A 24,340-nucleotide genomic window follows, 5' to 3' on the forward strand; every position below is an offset into this window, starting at 1 on the left:
AAAAACGTTTGTTTAGGACCGACACGCACCAGTGATGGACTAATGTTTTCACTGAGATATATTTGAAGGTATTCTACATAGATGGTGCTTCAAGGATATTAGATGGAATGAAGGATGAAGTCCATATATATGAAGATATATTTGCTCTAAGCATTGGTATTAATTGACAATTCCTATGGAGCATCAAGTGCATTCAATCTTATAAGAAGATATGTTCCATGGTGATGCTTGAGGTGCATTGGGTTGGTTTGTGAAGAATGACATCAAATCATCCAAAGAAGTCCTCTAGGTATCCCTTTCTGGATACCCCGTGTGCACGGGCCTCCTGACCCCCGTGCACATGGGGTCGAGTGTCAAGTCTTCGGATACCCCGTGCGCACGGGGTCCCTGACCCCCCCGTGCACACAGGGCCTAGGTTTTGGCACTCCAGGTCCCGTATCTAGTGAGGTTTCAAGTTAGTCTTTGGGGATTTATGTTGAAGCCATCAAGATTGATTTTAATGTCTAACATAATATATTGAAGGTGGGGTTCATTAGAGGATCTCAAAGATTGGCATATATGGGATTTTAAGGATCAAGAGCTCGAGAGTATAAACAAATAGAAGAATTCAAGTGATGGTTTCAAGACAAGATCATGGTAAGCTCATGTTGGGTTTCGGTTGATCAAGTTTTGAAGCAAGCAACTAGAGTGGAGAATTCATTGTGCCTCTCAAGAGATTATGATGGAGTTTTTAGAAGAGCAAATGATGACCAATATGATATTCATAGTGAAACTTAATATGGTCATGAAGGAGTCTTTGGTGATCTCTTTCTTGAAGAAATGAAGGGAAATGAAGAATTCACTGTGGCTTTCAAGAACCAAGATGGGGCATGAAGTAAAGATGTTGGTTGACCAAGGTTAAGCTCGAAGCTTATCTTGATGGTCAACTCACAAGCGCAAACAATGTACCACGTGGGATCAAGTGAACTAGTGGTATGGTAAGTAATTGTGAATTGCATTTTCTTCACTAACCCATGGTATGTTTTTTCTATGTCTATGTGGGTTAGGTGTTTCTCATGGGCTTGCATCGAAAAAAGATTTCAAGTAGCCTATGTGTGGATGACATCAAGTGGTGATGGTCATCGGGTTCGAGGAGCCCAAGTGCAAGACGAGAAGCCGGAGGTTATATGCTTTGAAGCTTGCGTTCCACATCATGATGATGTGCATGTGCAGATGGGCTTAAGTTAAGGCTTCCCTCATTGCAATATGAGGAAGCATTTTGAGTGTCTTCACCAAGTGATCATGGACAAGAAAAGGGTTCCAACTTGAGGCAAGCATCAAAGTCATCATCAACCTCAAGTTGAATGTGCAATGCAAAGGTATACCTTAGTTAGGTTTTCCTAGTTTTTCTGGTCTCATGGTGCTTGGAGGGAGACCGGATTATAGGTTTGATAGTCGTACTATCAAGAGGGACTTCCGGGCGAGTAGCTTGATCACGTCGCATAAAGAGAGCTCAAACCTTTGCATAATTTGCATCATTCTTCTTGTTGATCTTTGGTGGTTCTCTATATGGGGACCTTGGGCTTTTCCATAGCTTTAAAACACGCCTAAGATCATCGAATTCGGAGTTGATATGCCAAAGTTATGCATGTTTTAGTGGGCTGCTGCAGGCTTTCCTCGGTACCCCGTGGGCACGGGGTTTTGACCCCGTGGGCGCGGGTCCCCCGTGCCCACGGGCTTGTACCATGCGCACGGGACCCCGTGGGCATGGGGTCTCAACCCCCGTGGGCAAGGGGTGCCCAGGAAGTGTCCGTTGGAGCCCCAACGACTAGTTTTGGAGTTTGGCTATTTAAGAACCTTTCCTCCTGTAAGTGCATCTAGTGCCACCCCTAGTTGGTTTTGGAGTATTGACCACAAACTTGGTTGAGGGACTAATGTGTTTGTGAGAATTTCAGGATAACACAGGTAGTAGTTCCTTATTGATTCGGTTTACCTACCAGAGATGACCCCTAAAAATGTGTGAAGACATTGAAGACAATGGTGGTCTGTGAAGATATTCACAGTGAAGATTATGACATGAGAAGACATTCACATGAAGACTATCGAGTGCGAAGACATAGTTGTTTTATAGTTTCCTCTTCTTCTTTGTTGAGTCATAGGAACCACCGTACTGTTAAGTGGGGTCCAAGTGAACAAACTCAGAGTGACTGATGTGATGCTCAACCAAATCCTATGTCTTCGAGCGAAGACAATGAGAGCAAATCTTATCCAGAGCTGGATGAGTCAGCTTTACTTGTAGCCCAAGTCAAGCTGTCGCGTGTGTTTGAAATCTGATCGTTGGACACGTGTCAGTTCCTTAGTGACACATGGTCATTTTGGACAAATCAGGTCGGGTTGCCCTGGCTATAAATAGCCCACCCCTACACCATAAATTGGTGGCTGCTCAGAGTTAGTGCACGGCTTTTGTTGTTTGAGAGCAACCCACCTCCGAAGCATTTGAGAGAAAGATCCTTGCAAGGACAAAGCCCAAAACACCCAGAGCCAAAGAGTGTCAGGCCTCCCTAAAAAAACGTGCAGTTGTCACAGCAATTGGAATTGGTCTACCAAATCCGTGTCCTCCCCAAGCAACTGGTTCTATCCTTCCCATCTCTTTACTTTATAGTTTGTCAAGTCATTGCCTGCTTGCATGATCTGATTGGCTTCACTGTGTGAAGATTGTTTGCTGTTTGGCTTCATACTATCTTCCATCCTAATCCATACTACCTAGCTGCTGATAGTCTTCGTGCGTTCACTTCATTGCTTACTTGACTATGGCTTGTCTAGTGTAATATACCTTCCGCTGCATAGAAATAGGTTCATTTCTACTGTTTGTCTTCAAAGCCCCCGTGTTTTGAAGACTTTCATAAAAATCGCCTATTCATCCCCCCTCTAGTCGATAACTAGCACTTTCAATTGTTATCAGAGCAAGGTGCTCACTTGTTTTGCGTGATTCGGTTTAACCACCTGGAGTTTTAGCTATGTCGACTGCATGGATAATCAAGGTCTCCGCTGCGTGCCCTGTCTTCGATGGCACTGATTACCCCTACTTGAAGAATAAGACACACATGCATCTTGAAGCCATTGACGTCGACCTCTGGTATGTCATCAAGAACGGCGTTCCCAAGTTCGGTGAAGGTGTCACCGCTGCTGATGTCAAGAGGTTCATTCAACTGGACTCGACTGCCAAGAACATCAACTGTGGTCATCTGACCAAAGGACAGTATGGCCATGTGAGTGCTCTGGAAACTGCGAAGCTAGTCTGGGACTGGCTATCCAAGGTCAACGGAGGCGTCTCAACCCGGAGAGACTCAAGGATTGATGTTCTTCGCAACCTCTTCAATCGCTTCAAGAGAAACGACAATGAGAATGTCCAGCTCACGTTTGATCACCTCACTGATATCATGAATGAGCTTCATGCACTCGTCACGACTGAGATCACCAAGCACGAAATCGTCAAGAAGCTTCTGAGATCACTTGACAGCTCATTCGACACCCTGGCCCTGATGATTCAAGAACGCCCTGACTTCAAGACTCTCGATCCATCTGACATACTTGAGAGGCTCAACACACATGAGTTCCGGTTATCTGAGAAAAGAGATATATGTGGTCCCATCTATGGCCAAACTCGCGCTTTGAAGGAAAAGGTTGTTTCCTCATCTTAAGAAAAATCTGACTGCAGTTCTGAGGATCCTGAAGACATTGGAAAGGAACTTGCTGTGCTTGTGAAGAAGTTCCAGAAGTTCACCAAGAAGAAAGGCTTCAGAAAGTCTTCAAGATCCAGCTCTAGAAATGATGAAGCTTCCACTCGTGATCACAAGAAGAGAACATGTCACAAATGCAAGAAACCTGGTCACTACATCTCTAAATGTCCACAGTGGGACAATGAGACCAAGAAGAAGAAGAAGAAGAAGAAGAAGAGCAAGGAATATGATTTTGATGACAAGAAGAAGAAGAAATCCTCAAAGTCTTCTTCCAAGTCTTCATCGAAGTCTTCATCACACAAGAAGAGCTCATCTAGCAAGGCTCGTGCATTTGTTGGCAAGGAGATGGATTCAGAGGAGGAGTCTGCTTCTGAGGAGGCTGAGGTGGAGTCTGAATACGAATCTGATTCAGGTGTGGCAAGCCTGGCTTTACCTTCAGCGTATGTCACCAAGTCCATCTTCAACACTGAAGACAATGGCCCCGTCACCAACGCTGATGCTAATGATGAAGATGACTCTGCTCCCACCTACTGCTTCATGGCACGTGGTGCCAAGGTAAACTCACGCGATGATTACTTTCAAACATCAAGTGAAGATGACTCTAAATGTGAATCCAAACCTAGCTACAAAACACTTGCTAAAATTGCAACTGAACAACATAATGCTATGGAACATATTCAAAAGTTGCTAGACAAAAGCGATGATCTATTGGACGCGGAAATGACCCGATCTCAGTCCTTATTTGAAGACATCAAAATTCTTCATGTTAAGTACGAGGAACTTAAAAGTCGTCATGAAACCCTATCAGCTACTCATGAGAAGCTTTCCTATGATTATCTTCAAAGGAAGCATGAACTTGAGAACCTGAGAGCGTCTCATCAAGATCTTCAAAAAGAGAACGAGTCACTCCGCGCTCAACACATCAGTTCCGCTCAGGAAGGATTTGAACCACCATGTCTAAAATGTCTTGAGCGTGATAATGCTGTCTCTGTTGCTGAATGTTCCACTCCTGCTACTATTGCAATATCTTCAACTGCTGATGTGGTAACTAACCCCTCTGCTGAGGATACCACTACTATTGCTGATGAGAATGTCATGTTGAATACATTGCTTGAGACAGGAATGTACAAAAGTCTCAAAGGGCATCAGACACTATGTGATGTCCTCAAGAAATAGATTCTGAACCGAAACCCTAGGAAAGCGGGTGTTGGGTTCAAGAGGAAAATGAATGTTGATGGTTCTTACTAGAAACCTAAGTAGTAACCCAAAACCACATGGATTGTTGCAAACGGACCTTTAGTGGATCCATCTACCTTATCTGGCTTCACTTGTGCTAACCCGATTATCATTGATGAATCCTTTGATGCAAACTATAAACTGTTTAAGAATCAGAATGGTGAAGTGTTTGCCAGGTATATTGGTACTAACTGCAGGAATGGACCACCGTTGAAGAAGATCTGGGTGCCCAAAAGTTGTCTTGAGAATCTTCCTCTGAATGCCATCATGACACCACCTGGGAAGAAGACAAACCCTAGACCAAAGGCTTCATATGGTCCAAAGGCTTCATACAGACAGAGGACTCACCAGAGTCACCCTAACGCCAATGTTTTGCAGGGAAACCATACTCAGGCCTATGAATATGAGTGTGTTTCATCAAACCGGTATGTTCATAAGACCAAGAACTTTTCTGCTTATTCTTATGAGTATTATTCACCTCCTACAAGGCTATTTGCTAGGGCTCCAAAGCCGAAGTTCTCAGATGCTGCACTTAGACTCATTGCTTCTAAGCCACCCCTGAAAATGTGGGTGGTTAAGAAAAATTAACTCTCTTTTGCAGGGGAAGGTATCCAGCCGGAAATCAAAGGCGTCTGATGTTTATGCCGGGGACCTAAAACGTCTTGTGGGGCACAAGATAAATTGCCAAAATGGTCTTTTTATGTATTTCGTCCCAGGATTCCTTGACAAACATCCTATTTATCCTAACCAAGACCTGAACTTTCATAATCGGCTTGTTCATCAAATGTTTATGCTTCACAATACCCTTGGTGAAGCCTATCCCCAAACTGCACTGTAGGGTATGACACCAAAGGCTTCAGAATGGATTATGGATAGTGGATGCACTATCCACATGACTGGTGATCGAAGTCTTCTCATGGATTCAGCCCTAGTCCATCTGACAAGAGTCACATCACATTTGCTAACACTGGTAAAAGCAAGGTATTGGGTCTAGGTAGAGTTGCAATCTCAAAGGATCAGCACATGGATAAAGTGATGCTTGTTGAATCCCTTGGTTTCAACTTAATGTCTGTCTCAATGCTTTGTGATCTGAACATGATTGTGATATTTGGAAAATATCGGTGCCTTGTGCTTATGGAATCTGACAAATCTCTAGTCTTTGAAGGGTATCGAAAAGACAATCTGTACATGGTAGATTTCTCAGCAGGACCACAGTTGGCAGTATGTCTTCTAGCAAAAGCTTGAGAGTGTTGGCTCTGGCATCGGAGGCTAGGGCATGCTGGCATGAGGATCTTGTACACTCTCGCGAAGAAGAAGCATGTCATAGGCATCGAGGGCGTCAAGTTCAAGAAGGATCATCTATGTGGTGCCTGCGAAGCTGGAAACATGACTAGGGCCAAGAATCCCTCGAAGACAATCATGATGACATCACGTCCCTTCGAGCTGCTTCACATGGACTTATTCAGCCCTACTTGCTACTCTACACTTACTACCACTGCTTGCCTCTATGGCTTCGTCATTGTTGATGATTACTCAAGATACACATGGGTGCACATAATCCTCTATATGAATGAAGTGCAGGATGTATTCAGAAGATTCGCCAATCGTGCCATGACGAACTATGGCATCAAGATCAAGCACATCAGAAGTGACAATGACACACAATTCAAGAACACCGGCCTCGACACTTATCTTGATACATTGGGCATCACTCATGAGTTCTCAGCTCCATACACACCTCAGCAGAATGGCATCATGGAGCGCAAGAACAGAACCCTCATTGAGATGGCACAGACAATGCTTGATGAGTACAAGACTCCAAGGAAATTCTGGCCTAAAGCCATTGACACTGCATGTCACATCATCGACCGTGTTTATCTTCACAAGCTTCTAAAGAAGACATCATATCAGCTACTAACTGGTAAGAAGCCAAACATTAGCTACTTCAGAGTATTTGGTGCTAGGTTGAAAGTGCTAGTTATCGACTAGAGGGGGGTGAATAGGCAATTTTTATGAAAGTCTTCAAAACACAGGGGCTTTGAAGACAAACAGTAGAAATGAACCTATTGATTTTCAGCGGAAGGTATGCTACACTAGACAAGCCATAGTCAAGTAAGCAATGAAGTGAAAGCACGAAGACTATCAGCAACTAGGTAGTATGGATCAGGATGGAAGATAGTATGAAGCCAAATAGCAAACAGTCTTTACACAGTGAAGCCAATAAGTTCAAGCAATCAGGCAATGACTTCACGAAGGCAAACTGTAAAGTAGAGAGATGGGAAGGATTGAACCAGTAGCTTGGAGAGGACACAGATTTGCTAGACCAGTTCCAGTTGCTGTGACAACTGTACGTCTGGTTAGTGAGGCTGAGATTCAACTCAGAAGACCGCGTCTTCACCTTATTCCCCTTGAGCTAAGAACACACAGTCCCTGCCCAATCACTCTGGTAAGTCTTCAAGGTAGACTTCCAAACCTTCACAGACATCGTTCACCGGCCATCCACAATGGCTCTTGGATGCTCAGAACGAGACGCCTAACCGGCTGCAGGATTCACAGTCCTCAAGTGTAACAAGTCTTCAGATCATGCGGACAGAAAGACTTCAGCGATGCCTAACACTCTTTGGCTCTGGGTGTTTTGGGATTTGTCCTCGCAAGGATCTCTCTCTCAAATGCTTCGGAGGTGGGTTGCTCTCAAACGACAGAAGCTGTGTACTAACTCTGAGCAGCCACCAATTTATGGTGTAGGGGGTGGGATATTTATAGCCAGGAGGCAACCCGACCTGATTTGTCCAAAATGACCCTGGGTCACTAAGGAACTGACACGTGTCCAACGGTCAGATTTCAAACACACGCGGCAGCTTGACTTGGGTTACAAGTAAAGCTGACTCATCCAGCTCTGGATAAGATTTGCTCTCATTGTCTTCACTCGAATACATAGGATTTAGTTAAGCATCACATCAGTCACTCTGACTTTGTTCACTTGGACCCCACTTAACAGTATGGTGGTTCCTATGACTCAACAAAGAAGAAAAGGAAACTACGAAACAACTATGTCTTCGCACTCCATAGACTTCATATGATGTCTTCTCATGTCATAGTCTTCAATGTGAATCTCTTCATAGACCACCATTGTCTTCAATTTCTTCACACATTTTTAGGGGTCATCTCTGGTAGGTAACCGAATCAATATGGGACTACTACCTGTGTTGTCCTGCAATTCTCACAAACACATTAGTCCCACAATCAAGTTTGTCGTCAATACTCCAAAACCAACTAGGGGTGGCACTAGATGCACTTACAATCTCCCCCTTTTTGGTGATTGATGACAAACTGGTTGAAGTTTTCAACGGGGATAAAAGTATGTGAAAGTTGAGAATTACATCATTGTCTTCATAAGTAGCAAAAGGCTCCCCCTGAGGATGTGCATATAGGTAGTTTGCATAATGAAAAATGCATACGAAAATATAACAACGATAATGATATGCATAATGAAAAACGGACGTCTGCGGAATGGCTTCATGCGGGATTTATCATCGCATCACAAAGTAGCAGAAAAAGTAGCAGACGACCATCAAGTTGAAGTGTTCCAACTCAGAGAACCAAATGTTTCAAAAGGCGAGAGTTGTAAAAACTTAGCAATAATAATGCAACCACCCATAAGGACCCGCTTGAAGACTATAAACTCATAAGCTTCTCCCCCTTTTGTCAGTAATGACCAAAAAGGCTTGAAGACATAGAGTATCTACTCGTTCCCATCAGGAGTAGATGTAGTTGCAGGGTCGACGCTGGAGTTCGGTGGTGCAGAGGGGCCTCGTGTAGTGTCGAGATGAAGTGAAGCCATGGTTGGTTAAGTGGCGTCGTCTTCTTCATCGACGACTCTCGCAACAACAGTTGCAGCCGAAGATGAATACTCAGAATCTTCTATTGAGGGAGTGTGATGCCAGCTTGCATTCTGGAAGGCCTGGAATCAAACTTGAAGTCCTCAGTGAAGCCATCTTCGTGAAAATCAGCTTCAGGACAGAGCAATGTGAGACTCTTCCAGGACCGCCGACAGGCTTCATGGGCAACAAACGAGTTTTTGGTGGCCAAGTTTTGAATGCGATTGACATCTGTAAGTGCATCTAGTGCCACCCCTGGTTGGTTTTGGAGTATTGATGACAAACTTGGTTGAGGGACTGATGTGTTTGTGAGAATTGCAGGATAACACAGGTAGTAGTCCCATATTGATTCGGTTTACCTATTAGAGATGACCCCTAAAAATGTATGAAGACATTGAAGAGAATGGTGGTCTGTGAAGAGATTCAGGTTGAAGACTATGACATGAGAAGACATCGCATGAAGACTATGGAGTGCGAAGACATAGTTGTTTCGTAGTTTCCTTTTCTTCTTTGTTGAGTCATAGGAACCACCGTACTGTTAAGTGGGGTCCAAGTGAACAAAGTTAGAGTGACTGATGTGATGCTCAACCAAATCATATGTCTTCGAGCGAAGACAATGAGAGCAAATCTTATCCAGAGCTGGATGAGTCAGCTTTACTTGTATCCCAAATCAAGCTGTCGCGTGTGTTTGAAATCTGACCATTGGACACGTGTCAGTTCCTTAGTGACCCAGGGTCATTTTGGACAAATCAGGTCGGGTTGCCTCCTGGCTATAAATAGCCCACCCCTACACCATAAACTGGTGGCTGCTCAGAGTTAGTGCACGGCTTTTGTCGTTTGAGAGCAACCCACCTCCAAAGCATTTGAGAGAGAGATCCTTGTGAGGACAAAGCCCAAAACACCCAGAGCCAAAGAGTGTTAGGCATCACTGAAGTCTTTCTGTCCGCATGATCTGAAGACTTGTTACACTTGAGGACTGTGAATCCTCCAGCCGGTTAGGTGTCGCGTTTTGAGCATCCAAGAGTCATTGTGGATTGCCGGTGAACGAAGTCTGTGAAGGTTTGGAAGTCTACCTTGAAGACTTACCAGAGTGATTGGGCGAGGACTAAGTGCCTTAGCTCAAGGGGAATAAGGTGAAGACGGAGTCTTCTGAGTTGAATCTCAGCCTCCCTAACCAGACGTACAGTTGTCACAGCAACTGTAACTGGTCCAACAAATCCTTGTCCTCACCAAGCAACCGGTTCAATCTCTTACCTCTCTTTACTTACAGTTTGTCTTCGTGAAGTCATTGGCTGATTGCTTGAACTAAATGGCTTCATTGTGTAAAGATTGTTTGCTATTTGGCTTCGTACTATCTTCCATCCTGATCCATACTACCTAGCTGATGATAGTCTTCGTGCTTTCACTTCATTGCTTACTTGACTTTGGATTGTCTAGTGTAGTCTACCTTCCACTGCATATCAATAGGTTCATTTCTACTATTTGTCTTCAAAGCTCCCGGGTTTTGAAGACTTTCATAAAAAACGAGCATTCACCTCCCCTCTAGTCGATAACTAGTGCTTTCAATTGGTATCCGAGCAAGGTGCTCCCTTGTTCTGTGTGATTCGGTTTAACCACCTAGAGTTTTAGCTATGTCGACTGCAGGGATAATCAAAGTCTCCGCTGCATGCCCTGTCTTCGATGGCACTGATTACCCCTACTGGAAGAATAAGATGCGTATGCATCTTGAAGCCATTGACGTCGACCTCTGGTATGTCGTCAAGAACGGCATTCCCAAGGTCAGTGAAGGTGTCAATGCTGCTGATGTCAAGAGGTTCATTAAACTGGACTCGACTGCCAAGAACATCATCTGTAGTCATCTGACCAAAGGACAGTATGGTCGTGTGAGTGCTCTCGAAACTGCGAAGCTAGTCGGGGACAGGCTCTCCAAGGTCAACGAAGGCGTCTCAACCCAGAGAGACTCGAGGATCATTGTTCTTCACAACATCTTAAACCGCTTTAAGAGAAATGACAATGAGAATGTCCAACTCACATTTGATCGCCTCACTGATATCACTATTGAGCTTCACGCACTCGGCGCCACTGAGATCACCAAGCACAAATTGTCAAGACGTTTCTGAGATCACATGACAGCGCATTCGACACCCTGGCCCTGATGATTCAAGAATGCCCTAACTTCAAGACTCTCGATCCATCTGACATACTTGAGAGGCTCAACACACATGAGTTCTAGCAATCGGAGAAAAGAGATATCTATGCTCCTAACCATGGCCGAACTCGCGCTTTGAAGGCAAAAGTTGTTTCCTCATCTGAGAAGAATCTGACTGCAGTTATGAGGATCCTGAAGACATTGGAAAGGGGCTTGCTATGCTTGTGAAGAAGTTCCAGAAGTTCACCAAGAAGAAAGGCTTCATAAAGTCTTCAAGATCCAGCTCAAGAAACGATGAAGCTTTCGCTCGTGATCACAAGAAGAGAACATGCCACAAGTGCAAGAAACCTGGTCACTACATCTCTGAGTGTCCATAGTGGGACAATGAGACCAAGAAGAAAAAGAAGAGCAAGGAATATGATTCTGATGACAAGAAGAAGAAATCCTCAAAGTCTTCTTCGAAGTCTTCGTTGAAGTCTTCATCACACAAGAAGAGCTCATCTAGCAAGGCTCGTGCGTTTGTTCGCAAGGAGATGGATTCAGAGGAGGAGTCTGCTTCTGAGGAGGCTGAGGTGGAGTCTGAAGAGGAATCTGATTCAGACATGGCAAGCCTGGCTCTAGCTTCAGCGTATGTCGCCAAGTCCGTCTTCAACACTGAAGACAATGGCCCCGTCACCAACGCTGATGCTAATGATGAGGATGACTCTGCTCCCACCTACTGCTTCATGGCACGTGGTGCCAAGGTAAACTCACGTGATGCTTACTTTCAAATATCAAGTGAAGATGACTCTGAATGTGAATCTAAACCAAGCTATAAAACACTTGCTAAAATTGCAACTGAACAACAAAATGCTATGGAACATATTCAAAAGTTGCAAGACAAAACCGATGACCTGTTGAACTCAGAAATGACCTGAACTCAGTCCTTAATCTAAGACATTAAAAATCTTCATGTTAAGTACAAGGAACTTGAAAGTCGTCATGAAATGCTCTCAACTACTCATGAAAAGCTCTCCTATGATTATCTTCAAAGGAAGCAATAGCTTGAGAACTTGAGGTCGGCTCATGAAGATCTTCAAAAGGAGAACAAGTCACTCCGCGCTCAACAGATCAGTTCCGCTCAGGAAGGATTTGAACCACCATGTCTAAAATGTCTTGAGCGTGATAATGTTGTCTCTGTTGCTGAATGATCTACTGCTGCTACTATTGCAGTATCTTCAACTGCTGATGTGGTAACTAACCCCTCTATTGAGGATACCACTACTATTGCTGATGGGAATGCTAGGTTGAAGACATTGCTTGAGACAGGAATGTACAAAAGTCTCAAAGGGCATCAGACACTATGTGATGTCCTCAAGAAACAGATTCTGAACCGAAACCCTAGGAAAGAGGGTGTTGGGTTCGAGAGGAAAATGAATGTTGATGTCTCTTACTGGAAGCCTAAGCAGTACCCCAAAACCACATGGGTTGCTGCAAAGGGGGCTCTAGTGGATCCATCTACCGTATCTGGCTTCACTTGTGCTGACCCGATTATCATTGATGAATCCTTTGATGCAAACTATAAACTGTTTAAGAATCAGAATGGTGAAGTGTTTGCCAGGTATATTGGTACTAACTGCAGATATGGACCCCCTTTGAAGAAGATCTGGGTGCCCAAGAGTTGTCTTGAGAATCTTCAGGTGAATGTCATCATGACACCACCTAGGAAGAAGACAAACCCCAGACCAAAGGCTTCATATGGTCCAAAGGCTTCATACAGACAGAGGACTCACCAGAGTCACCCTAACGCCAATGTTTTGCAGGGAAACCATACTCAGACTTATGAATATGAGCGTGTTTCATCAAACCGCTATGTTCATAAGACCAAGAACTTTTCTGCTTATTCTTATGAGTAGTATTCACCTCCTGCAAGGCTATTTGCTAAGGCTCCAAAGCTGAAGTTCTCAGATGCTGCACTTAGACTCATTGCTTCGAAGCCACCCCTGAAAATGTGGGTGGTTAAGAAAACTTAACTCTCTTTTGCAGGGAAAGGTCTCCAGCCGAAAATCGAAGGCGTCTGATGCTTATGCTGGGGACCTAAAACATCTTGTCGGACGCAAGATAAAATGTCCAAATGGTCTTACTATGTATTTCGTCCTAGGATTTCTTGGCAAACATCCTACCTACCCTAACCAGGATCTGCACTTTGATAATATGCTTGTTCGTGAAATGTTTATGCTTCACATTTCCCTTGGTGAAGCCTATCCCCCTAACTGCACTGTAGGGTACAACACCAAAGGCTTCTGAGTGGATTATGGACAGTGGATGCACTAACCACATGAATGGTGATCAAAGTCTTCTCATGGACTCAACCTTACGTCCATCTGACAAGAGTCACATCACATTTGCTGACACTGGTAAAAGCAAGGTATTGGGTCTAGGTACAGTTGCAATCTCAAAGGATCATCACATGGATAAAGTGATGCTTGTTGAATCCCTTGGTTTCAACTTAATGTCTGTCTCAATGCTTTGTGATCTGAACATGATTGTGATATTTGGAAAATATTGTTGCCTTGTGCTTATGGAATCTGAAAAATCACTAGTCTTTGAAGGATATCGAAAAGATGATTTGTACATGGTAGATTTCTCAGCAGAACCACAGTTGGCAGTATGTCTTCTAGCAAAAGCTTGAGAGTGTTGGCTCTGGCATCGAAGGCTAGGGCATGCTGGCATGAGGAACTTGTACACTCTCGCGAAGAAGAAGCATGTCATAGGCATCGAGGGCGTCAAGTTCAAGAAGGATCATCTGTGTGGTGCCTGCGAAGCTGGAAAGATGACAAGGGCCTAGCATCCCTCGAAGACAATCATGACGACATCACGTCCCTTCTACCTGCTTCACGTGGACTTATTTGGCCCTACTCACTACTCTACTCTTACTACCACTACTTGCCTCTATGGCTTCGTCATTGTTGATGATTACTCAAGATACACATGGGTACACATAATTCTCTACAAGACTGAAGTGCAGGATGTCTTCAGAAGATTCGCCAATCGTGCCATGACGAACTATGGCATCAAGATCAAGCACATCAGAAGTGACAACGGCACAGAATTCAAGAACACCGGCCTCGACACTTATCTTGATACATTGGGCATCACTCATGAGTTCTCAGCTCCTTGCACACCTTAGCAGAATGGCATCGTGGAGCGCAAGAACAGAACCCTCATTGAGATGGCTCGGAGATGCTCGATGAGTACAAGACTCCAAGGAAATTCTGGCATGAAGCCATTGACACTGCATGTCACGTCATCAACCGTGTTTATCTTCACAAGCTTCTAAAGAAGACATCATATGAGCTACTAACTGGTAAGAAGCCAAACATCAGTTACTTCAGAGTATTTGGTGCAAGGTGCTGGACCAAGGATCCACATCACACTTCAAAATTTGCACCGAAAGCACATGAAGGTTTTATGCTTGGCTACAGAAAGGATTCGCACTCCTACAGAGTCTTCAACCTCTTTCACTACAAAGTGGTTGAAACTGTGGATGTGCGGTTCGATGAGACTAACGGCTCGCAAAGAGAGCACCTGCCAAATGTGCTAGATGAAGTCTCACCTAGTGAATCGATCAAGCTTATGGGTACTTGAGAAATCATACCTTCAGAGGCACAGGCTGAAGAAGTAATCATCATTTCTACACCTAATCAACCCGAAGACAATGCTCAGCCTGAAGCCAATGCTGAAGACGAAGACAATGATCAGCAAGGGCAAAGTCTTCGTCCGGTTCATCCTCGTGTTGCAAATGAAGTACAGATTGAGAAGATAATTTATAGCATCAATGCACCTGGTCCACTCACTCGTTCAAGAGCAACACGGCTAGCAAATTTCTGTGGGCACGTTGCATTTGTCTCTATATCTGAACCCAATAAATTTGCTGAAGCCTTCATGGAACCTGAATGGATTCAAGCGATGCAAGAAGAGCTTCAACAGTTCGAGTTGAACAATGTGTGGGAATTGGTTAAGCGTCCTGATCCACGCAAGCATAACATCATTGGCACCAAATGGATCTATCGCAACAAACAAGATGAGCATGGTCAAGTGGTCAGAAACAAGGCTCGTCTCGTTGCTTAAGGATACACTCAAGTAGAAGGGATTGACTTCGATGAAACTTTTGCTCCTGTGACTAGGCTTGAAGCTATTCGCATCCTGCTAGCCTATGCCAACCATCACAACATTCTTCTGTACCAAATGGATGTGAAGAGTGCCTTTCTTAATGGCAAGATTGAAGAAGAAGTGTATGTTGCACAACCACCTGGCTTTGAAGATCCAAAACATCCTGACATGGTATACAAGCTCAACAAGTCACTGTATGGCCTCAAACAAGCTCCTCGCGCTTGGTATGACACACTCAAAGACTTCCTGAAGAGCAAAGGCTTCAAACCTGGTTCTCTAGATCCTACACTCTTCAAGAAGACAAATGATGGAGAACTGTTTGTGTGCCAAATCTATGTGGATGACATTATCTTCGGCTGCACTCACAAGAGATATAGTGATGAGTTTGGACACATGATGCAAGAGCAATATAAGATGTCCATGATGGGTGAGCTGAAATTCTTCCTCGATCTTCAAATCCGTCAACAGAGCAACGACATCTTCATATCACAAGAGAAATACCTCAAAGATTGCTGAAGAAGTTTGGAATGCAAGACTGGAAAGGATACACGACGCCAATGCCAACCAAAGGTCAATTGGGTCCCGACGACAATGGTAAAGAGTTTGATCAAAAGGTATACCGCTCCATGATTGGTTCTTTACTCTATTTATGTGCATCTAGGCCAGATATAATGCTTAGCGTTTGCATGTGTGCCCGATTTCAAGCGGCACCTAAGGAATCGCATCACTTAGCTGTGAAGCGAATTCTTAGATATTTGGCTTACACCCCAACACTAGGATTATGCTAACCAAAGGGCTCAGAGTTTGATCTAGTTGGATTCTCAGATGCTGATTATGCTGGTGACAAGGTTGATCGCAAGTCCACATCAGGCACATGTCACTTTCTTGGACGATCTCTTGTCTGTTGGTCTTCAAAGAAGCAGAACTGTGTATCCCTCTCCACTGCTGAATCTGAATACATTGCTACTGGATCTTGCTATGCTCAGCTTCTATGGATGAAGTAAACTCTCAAGGACTATGGTATCCACTTGAAGCATGTGCCACTCTACTGCGACAATGAAAGCGCCATCAAGATTGCCAACAACCCAGTTCAACACTCGAAGACAAAGCACATTCATGTCCGTCATCACTTTCTCAGAGATCATGTCATGAAGGAAGATATTGATATCATTCACATCAAGACTGAAGACAAATTCGCAGATATCTTCGCAAAGCCCTTGGATGAGAAAAGGTTTTGCAAGTTGCAGTGTGAGCTAAATATCTTAGAATCCTCAAATGTCCTGTAATTGGACACACATCCTAACGCTTATGCATGTTGATGACTTAGATGTGCAACACACAAAGTAACGTATATCTTCAATCAATGAACACATACATTCTAAGTGTGAATACATTAACGTGGAATTTGACTTTGGAGCGCCACGATAATTGTGCGCCGTGTCTGGGTCTAATACTTCCTATACGGTGGGTAACGCCACCACCAAATTTTCCATTGAAGTGTTTCATTTGGCGTCATAATTGCATAGTCTTCGCATTTGGTTTGTCTTCGACATTGAATTGACGTCACGTTTATCTTCACAATGTTGAGTTGGTCTTGTGCTGATATATACATATATCTGTGTTCTGTCTTCTACAGCATTCACTTATAGCTATGTCTTCATACTGGAATTTTTGATCTAAGTGAATGTGATCGGACCCAAACTTCTTCTGTGCTTCTTCCGCTAATTCTATCTGTCCAAATCATATGCATTCTATTGAAACGTGTCGATTGCCTTTGTTGGGGAACGTAGTAATTTCAAAAAAAATCCTACGCACACGCAAGATCATGGTGATGCATAGCAACGAGAGGGGAGAGTGTTGTCCACGTACCCTCATAGACCGACAGCGGAAGCGTTATCACAACGCGGTTGATGTAGTCGTACGTCTTCACGATCCGACCGATCAAGTACCGAACGCACGGTACCTCCGAGTTCTACACACGTTCAGCTCGATGACGTCCCTCGAACTCCGATCCAGCCGAGTGTTGAGGGAGAGTTTCGTCAGCACGACGGCGTGGTGACGATGATGATGTTCCACCGACGCAGGGCTTCGCCTAAGCTCCGCAACGGTATTATCGAGGTGTAATCTGGTGGAGGGCGGCACCGCACACGGCTAAAATATCGTATATCAAGTTGTGTCTCTGGGGTGCCCCCCTGCCCCCGTATATAAAGGAGCAAGGGGAAGAGGGCCGGCCAATGGGAGGTGGCGCGCCCAAGGGGGGAGTCCTACTCCCACCGGGAGTAGGACTCCTCCTTTCCTTGTGGGAGTAGGAGAAGGGAAGGGGGAAGGAGAAAGAAGGAAGGGGGCACCCCCCCTCCCTAGTCCAATTCGGACTAGCCCATGGGGAGGGGTGCGGCCACCCTTTGAGGTCTTTCCCTCCTTTCCCGTATGGCCCATTAAGGCCCAATACAAATTCCCGTAACTCTCCGGTACTCCGAAAAATACTCGAATCACTCGGAACCTTTCCGAAGTCCGAATATAGTCGTCCAATATATCGATCTTTACGTCTCGGCCATTTCGAGACTCCTCGTCATGTCCCCGATCACATCCGGGACTCCAAACTCCTTCGGTACATCAAAACTCAATAAAACTGTCATCGTAACGTTAAGCGTGCGGACCCTTCGGGTTCGAGAACTATGTAGGCATGACCGAGACACCTCTCCGGTCAATAACCAATAGCGGGACCTGGATGCCCATATTGGCTCCCATATATTCTACGAAGATCTTTATCGGTCAGACCGCATAACAACATACGTTGTTCCCTTTGTCATCGGTATGTTACTTGCCCGAGATTCGATCGTCGGTATCTCGATACCTAGTTCAATCTCGTTACCGGCAAGTCTCTTTACTCATTCCGTAATACATCATCCCGCAACTAATTCATTAGTCACAAGCTTGCAAGGCTTATAGTGATGTGCATTACCGAGTGGGCCCAGAGATACCTCTCCGACAATCGGAGTGACAAATCCTAATCTCGAAATACGCCAACCCAACAAGAACCTTTGGAGACACCTGTAGAGCACCTTTATAATCACCCATTTACGTTGTGACGTTTGGTAGCACACAAAGTGTTCCTCCGGTAAACGGGAGTTGCATAATCTCATAGTCATAGGAACATGTATAAGTCATGAAGAAAGCAATAGCAACATACTAAACGATCGGGTGCTAAGCTAACTGAATGGGTCAAGTCAATCACGTCATTCTCCTAATGAGGTGATCCTGTTAATCAAATGACAACTCATGTCTATGGCTAGGAAACATAACCATGTTTGATTAACGAGCTAGTCAAGTAGAGGCATACTAGTGACACTCTGTTTGTCTATGTATTCACACATGTATTATGTTTCCGGTAAATACAATTCTAGCATGAATAATAAACATTTATCATGATATAAGGAAATATATAATACTTTATTATTGTCTTTAGGGCATATTTCCTTCAGTCTCCCACTTGCACTAGAGTCAATAATCTAGTTCACATCGCCATGTGATTTAACATCAATAATTCACATCACCATGTGATTAACACCCATAGTTCACATCTCTATGTGACCAACACTCAAAGGGTTTACTAGAGTCAATAATCTAGTTCACATCGCTATGTGATTAACACCCAAAGAGTACTAAGGTGTGATCATGTTTTGATTGTGAGATAATTTTAGTCAACGGGTCTGTCACATTCAGATCCGTAAGTATATTTGCAAATTTCTATGTCTGCAATGCTCTGCACGGAGCTACTCTAGCTAATTGCTCCCACTTTCAATATGTATCTAGACCGAGACTTAGAGTCATCTAGATTAGTGTCAAATCTTGCATCGACGTAACCCTTTATGACGAACCTTTTTGTCACTTCCATAATCGAGAAAAATGTCCTTATTCCACTAAGGATAATTTTGACCGTTGTCCAGTGATCTACTCCTAGATCACTATTGTACTCCTTTGCCAAAATCAGTGTAGGGTATACAATAGATCTGGTACACAGCATGGCATACTTTATAGAACCTATGGCCAAGGCATAGGGAATGATTTTCATTCTCTTTCTATCTTCTGGCGTGGTCGGGCTTTGAGTCTTACTCAATTTCACACCTTGTAACACAGGCAAGAACTCTTTCTTTGACTGTTCTATTTTGAACTGCTTCAAAATCTTGTTAAGGTATGTACTCATTGAAAAAACTTATCAAGCATTTTGATCTATCTCTATAGATCTTGATGCTCAATATGTAAGCAGCTTCACCGAGGTCTTTGTTTTGAAAAACTCCTTTCAAACACTCCTTTATGCTTTGCAGAATATTTCTACATTATTTCCGATCAACAATATGTCATTCACATATACTTATCAGAAATGTTGTAGTGCTCCCACTCACTTTCTTGTAAATACAGGCTTCACCGCAAGTCTGTATAACACTATATCCTTTGATCAACTTATCAAAGTGTATATTCCAACTCCGAGATGCTTGCACCAGTCCATAGATGGATCGCTGGAGCTTGCATATTTTATTGGCATCTTTAGGATTGACAAAACCTTCTGGTTGCATCATATACAACTCTTCTTTAATAAATCCATTAAGGAATGCAGTTTTGTTTATCCAATTGCCAGATTTCATAAAATGCGGCAATTGCTAACATGATTCACACAGACTTAAGCATAGATACGAGTGAGAAACTCTCATCGTAGTCAACACCTTAAACTTGTCGAAAACCTTTTGCGACAATTCTAGCTTTGTAGATAGTAACACTACTATCAGCGTCCGTCTTCCTCTTGAAGATCCATTTAATCTCAATGGCTCGCCGATCATTGGGCAAGTCAATCAAAGTCCATACTTTGTTCTCATACATGGATCTCATCTCAGATTTCATGGCTTCAAGCCATTTTGCGGAATCTGGGCTCACCATCGCTTCTTCATAGTTCGTAGGTTCGTCATGGTCTAGTAACATAACCTCCAGAACAGGATTACCGTACCACTCTGGTGCGGATCTTACTCTGGTTTACCTACGAGGTTTGGTAGTAACGTGATCTGAAGTTTACATGATCATCATCATTAACTTCCTCACTAATTGGTGTAGGAGTCACAGGAACAGATTTCTGTGATGAACTACTTTCCAATAAGGGAGTAGGTACAGTTACCTCATCAAGTTCTACTTTCCTCCCACTCACTTCTTTCGAGAGAAACTCCTTCTCTAGAAAGGATCCATACTTAGCAACGAATGTCTTGCCTTCGGATCTGTGATAGAAGGTGTACCCAACTGTCTCCTTTGGGTATCCTATGAAGACACATTTCTCCGATTTGGGTTTGAGCTTATCAGGATGAAACTTTTTCACATAAGCATCGCAACCCCAAACTTTAAGAAACGACAACTTGGTTTCTTGCCAAACCACAGTTCATAAGACGTCGTCTCAACGGATTTAGATGGTACCCTATTTAACGTGAATGTAGCTGTCTCTAATGCATAACCCCAAAACGATAGTGGTAGATCGGTAAGAGACATCATATATCGCACCATATCTAATAAAGTACGGTTACGATGTTCGGACACACCATTACACCGTGGTGTTCCAGGTGGCGTGAGTAGTGAAACTATTTCACATTGTTTTAACTGAAGGCCAAACTCGTAACTAAAATACTCTTCTCCACGATCAAATCGTAGAAACTTTATTTTCTTGTTACGATGATTTTCGCTTCACTCTGAAATTATATGAACTTTTCAAATGTTTCAGACTTCTGTTTCATTAAGTAGATATACCCATATCTGCTCAAATCATCTGTGAAGGTCAGAAAATAATGATACCTGCTACGAGCCTCAATATTCATCGGACCACATACATCTGTATGTATGATTTCCAACAAATCTGTTGCTCTCTCCATAGTTCCGGAGAACAGCGTTTTAGTCATCTTGCCCATGAGGCATGGTTCGCAAGCATCAAGTGATTCATAATCAATTGATTCCAACATCCCATCAGTATGGAGTTTCTTCATGCGCTTTACACCAATATGACCTAAACAGCAGTGCCACAAATAAGTTGCACTATCATTATTAACTTTGCATCTTTTGGCTTCAATATTATGAATATGTGTATCACTACGATCGAGATCCAACAAACCATTGTTGTTGGTGTGTATGACCATAAAAGGTTTTTATTCATGTAAACAGAACAACAATTGTTCTCTAACTTAAATGAATAACCGTATTGCAATAAACATGATCAAATCATATTCATGCTCAACGCAAACACCAAATAACATTTATTTAGTTTCAACACTAGTCCCGAAAGTATAGGGAGTGTGCGATGATGATCATATCAATCTTGGAACTTCTTCCAACACACATCGTCACCTCGCCTATTACTAGTCTGTTTATTCTGCAACTCCCGTTTTCGAGTTACTACTCTTTAGCAACTGAACCAGTATCAAATACTGAGGGGTTGCTATAAACACTAGTAAGTACACATCAATAACATGTATATCCAATATACCTTTGTTCACTTTGCCATCCTTCTTATCCACCAAATACTTGGGGCAGTTCCGCCTCCAGTGACCAGTCCCTTTGCAGTAGAAGCACTTAGTCTCAGGCTTAGGTACAGACTTGGGGTTCTTCACTTGAGTAGCAACTTGCTTGCCGTTCTTTTTGAAGTTCCCCTTCTTCCCTTTGCCCTTTTCTTGAAACTAGTGGTCTCGTCAACCATCAACACTTGATGTTTTTCTTGATTTCTACCTTCGTCGATTTCAGCATCACGAAGAGCTCGGGAATTACTTTCGTCATCCCTTGCACACTATAGTTCATCACGAAGTTCTACTAACTTGGTGATGGTGACTAGAGAATTCTGTCAATCACTATTTTATCTGGAAGATTAACTCCCACTTGATTCAAGCGATTGTACTACCCAGACAATCTGAGCACATGCTCACTAGTTGAGCGATTCTCCTCCATCTTTTAGCTATAGAACTTGTTGGAGACTTCATATCTCTCAACTCGGGTATTTGCTTGAAATATTAACTTCAACTCCTGGAACATCTTATAAGGTCCATGACGTTTAAAACGTCTTTGAAGTCCCGATTCTAAGCCGTTAAGCATGGTGCACTAAACTATCAAGTAGTCATCATATTGAGCTAGCCAAACGTTCATAACGTCTGCATCTGCTCCTGCAATAGGTCTGTCACCTAGCGGTGCATCAAGGACATAATTTTTCTGTGCAGCAATGAGGATAATCCTCAGATCACGGATCCAATCCGCATCTTTGCTACTAACATCTTTCAACATAATTTTTCTCTAGGAACATATCAAAAATAAACACAGGGAAGTAACAACGCGAGCTATTGATCTACAACATAATTTGCAAAATACTATCAGGACTAAGTTCATGATAAATTAAAGTTCAATTAATCATATTACTTAAGAACTCCCACTTAGATAGATATCCCTCTAATCATCTAAGTGATTACGTGATCCAAATCAACTAAACCATGTCCGATCATCACGTGAGATGGAGTAGTTTCAATGGTGAACATCACTATGTTGATCATATCTACTATATGATTCACGCTCGACCTTTCGATCTCCGTGTTCCGAGGCCATATCTGCATATGCTAGGCTCGTCAAGTTTAACCTGAGTATTCCGCGTGCGCAACTGTTTTGCACCCGTTGTATTTGAACGTAGAGCCTATCACACTCGATCATCACGTGGTGTCTCAGCACGAAGAACTTTCGCAACGGTGCATACTCAGGGAGAACACTTTTATCTTAAAATTTTAGTGAGAGATCATCTTATAATGCTACCGTCAAACAAAGCAAGATAAGATGCATAAAGGATTAACATCACATGCAATCAATATAAGTGATATGATATGGCCATCATCATCTTGTGCTTGTGATCTCCATCTCCGAAGCACCGTGCTTGTGATCTCCATCTCCGAAGCACCATCATGATCACCATCGTCACCGGCGCGACACCTTGATCTCCATCGTAGTATCGTTGTCGTCTCGCCAAATAATTGCTTTTACGACTATCGCTACCGCTTAGTGATAAAGTAAAACTATTACATGGTAATTGCATCTCATACAATAAAGCGACAACCATATGGCTCCTGCCAGTTGCCGATAACTCGGTTACAAAACATGATCATCTCATACAACAAATTATATCACATCATGTCTTGACCATATCACATCACAACATGCCCTGCAAAAACAAGTTAGACGTCCTCTACTTTGTTGTTGCAAGTTTTACGTGGCTGCTACGGGCTTAGCAAGAACCGTTCTTACCTACGCATCAAAACCACAACGATAGTTTGTCAAGTTGGTGCTGTTTTAACCATCGCAAGGACCGGGCGTAGCCACACTCGGTTCAACTAAAGTGAGAGAGACAGACACCCGCCAGTCACCTTTAAGCAACGAGTGCTCCGAACGGTGAAACCAGTCTCGCGTAAGCGTACGCGTAATGTCGGTCCGGGCCGCTTCATCTCACAATACCGCTGAACCAAAGTATGACATGCTGGTAAGCAGTATGACTTATATCGCCCACAACTCACTTGTGTTCTACTCGTGCATAGCATCAACGCATAAAACCAGGCTCGGATGCCACTGTTGGGCAACGTAGTAATTTCAAAAAAAATTCCTACGCACACGCAAGATCAAGGTGATGCATAGCAACGAGAGGGGAGAGTGTTGTCCACGTACCCTCGTAGACCGACAGCGGAAGCGTTATCACAATGCGGTTGATGTAGTCGTACGTCTTCACGATCCGACCGATCAAGTACCGAACGCACGGTACCTCCGAGTTCTACACACGTTCAGCTCGATGATGTCCGTCGAACTCCGATCCAGCCGAGTGTTGAGGGATAGTTTCGTCAGCACGACGGCGTGGTGACGATGATGATGTTCCACCGACGCAGGGCTTCGCCTAAGCTCCGCAATGGTATTATCGAGGTGTAATCTGGTGGAGGGCGGCACCGCACACGGCTAAAATATCGTATATCAAGTTGTGTCTCTGGGGTGCCCCCCTGCCCCCGTATATAAAGGAGCAAGGGGAAGAGGGCCGGCCAAAGGGAGGTGGCGCGCCCAAGGGGGAGTCCTACTCCCACCGGGAGTAGGACTCCTCCTTTCCTTGTGGGAGTAGGAGAAGGGAAGCGGGAAGGAGAAAGAAGGAAGGGGGCGCCCCCCTCCCTAGTCCA

The sequence above is a fragment of the Triticum aestivum genome, chromosome 2D (assembly GCF_018294505.1).
Source record: "Triticum aestivum cultivar Chinese Spring chromosome 2D, IWGSC CS RefSeq v2.1, whole genome shotgun sequence".
Classification (NCBI taxonomy): Eukaryota; Viridiplantae; Streptophyta; class Magnoliopsida; order Poales; family Poaceae; genus Triticum; species Triticum aestivum.